A 2,365-nucleotide genomic window follows, 5' to 3' on the forward strand; every position below is an offset into this window, starting at 1 on the left:
CAGTCGAGACACGATGGACTCGGGCCGGCATGCATTGCGGTCGAGTCAGGTCTTCTGGAGTTCTCGGCCGGGGCGCGAGCCTTGGTCGGCGCCAACCACTAGTCGGTTAGGGGGCCGGTTTGGGTTGCCAAGCATCGACACCCTTTCTGGTTCATGCCTTCTCTTGGCTCTTCCCCGATCTTCTCTCGTTTTGTTGGATCTTCTCTGTCATAAGTGTGGTTATAATTTTCAATCCAATGAGTATTTTGTTAAACACAATAATGATAAAAATAAAAATAAGCATAATTTAAAGCCTAAAATTATAACAAAATATTTTTAAAATTTATAAAATGAATAAACACAAAAATACTGATAGAATTTCAAAATTGTAATTTAATCTCAGAAAATACGTAAATCCTCAAATTTTTTACACAATTGCGCACTGAGTTAATGAGATGGAAAAGAACAAAATTTAACCAATCAAATATAAAATGTTGAAGAACCTAATTAGGATAAATTTCATTCTTTTTTTTTACGTATGTTAGTTGTCTTCCAGAGAAAAATTGATCATACATGAACTTGAAGAATGAGAGGTAATTTATTTATTTTTTCTGCTTCTGCAAAAGAAAGATAGCAATTTTATTAAGCCATAAACTATAAACCAAAGTACAAAACATCCATTTAATGTCCCTCAAAAAAAAAAACATCCATTTAATGGACCGGCCAAGCATTTTTCCAAAAATCATATCTCAAGACGTCTCATGTCTTTCCTTCTTCGTCCACCATAACAAGAGAGAAGGAATGCTTTGCTCATTCATAAAGAAATTATAAGAATCAACCTTAGTTTTTATGCTCACCAACCTCTTAAAATTACCCTTGAAATATCTAAGTCCCCATATGCTTGCTTTCTCATAGCTCGTGTATCCATTCTTGTTGTTTATTCCTATATCCAAGTCTCGATAATTGATATATGCAGCCCTCGGATTCTTTGAAACGAAAGGAGTCATGTAACTTTCAAGCTCACGGATCCAATTTAAATGTCTTTGTGTAGTATCTTCGCCTTCTTTTGTCCAAACCACCGAATAATTAATCTTGTAAAGATTCCCAGCTCTATACGGAAAGGGAATCTCTGATTCAGGCATCTCATTCATTTTTCCACCGTAAGGGATAAAACATATTTGTGCAAATTCAACTTCTTCGTTGAACAATTCTCATATACCCTGAAGCCCAGCTATGGGGATTGGCTCATTTACATAGTCGGTTTTGGCTTTTCCATTGGCTTCAAAAGCCACATTCCTATCGAGAAGGACATCTAACGACTGTCCTCCACGGAAGCCGGCAAAATGGAGAACGGATTCAATCCAACTCATTTCTATACAATCTTCTTTCGTCAGCCCCAGCTCCGGGAAAGTATTCTGCATGATGGGAAGAAGCTCTTCGGCTTGTCCGAGGAACAAGGAGTCGAAAGATGTTTCTCGTGTTCTTTTTCCATTTTGATGATTGTTTGAGTTCATGCCTCTTAATGTTATTTTGATGAGAAGTTTGTCATCTTGTTTGTTGGCCACGTATTGCCAACGATGGACTAAATTGGTAGCATTTTGTTCCAAGTTTCTTGTGATTTCAAAAACAGTCACCACTGGTGGAGCTTGGACGAGCTTAATTTTCCATGCAACAATAATGCCAAAGCTTGCTCCTCCTCCTCCTCTAATGGCCCAAAACACATCCTCTCCTATCGATTTTCGATTGTGGAGTTTACCGTTTACATCAACGAAGTAAGCATCGATCACATTATTGGCAGCGAGTCCAAATTTTCGTAGCATCATACCATAACCACCGCCACTGAAATGCCCACCAACACCAACTGTCGGGCATAGCCCAGCTGGGAACCCTAGGGTTTTGCTTTTCTCTGCAATTCTATAGTACAGTTCCCCGATGGTGGCTCCAGATTGCACCCATGCAACGTTTTATCCACATTGACATCGATCGACCGAATGTTTATCATATCAACAACAACGAAAGGAATGTCGTCATAGGAGATAGAGGAAAGGCGCTCGTAATCATGGCCACCGCTTCGCGTTCGTATCTGGAAGCCGTGTTTTTTGGCGCAAATGATGGATGCTTGAATGTGGGAAACTTGCAATGGCGTCACTATTGCTTGAGGCTTAAAGGATTTTGCAGTCCTCAATCCTAAGTTATGGGTAGAGAAGTTCATAATCAAAGAGTACGAAGGATCAGTTGGAGTGTAAATAATCTTTGAAATTGAAGAACTGTTGGGAGAATGAAGAGAAAGACAATGGAGAAAATGTTCATAGTTGGAAGCAGAAGCTACCCATAGAAAGGATATGACAACAAAAATATAGGCTAAAGAGGTAATTGGAGACTTCAT

The 2,365-nt window shown here is 39.2% G+C and overlaps 1 pseudogene; it reads right to left on the bottom strand.

The window, feature by feature from the left end:
- Positions 1-697: 697 nt before the first annotated feature.
- LOC111020245 (tetrahydroberberine oxidase pseudogene) lies at positions 698-2,365 on the bottom strand (annotated as a pseudogene).

The sequence above is a fragment of the Momordica charantia genome, unplaced genomic scaffold, assembly GCF_013281855.1.
Source record: "Momordica charantia cultivar OHB3-1 unplaced genomic scaffold, Mcharantia_2.0 BLBB01000098.1, whole genome shotgun sequence".
NCBI classification, from domain to species: Eukaryota; Viridiplantae; Streptophyta; class Magnoliopsida; order Cucurbitales; family Cucurbitaceae; genus Momordica; species Momordica charantia.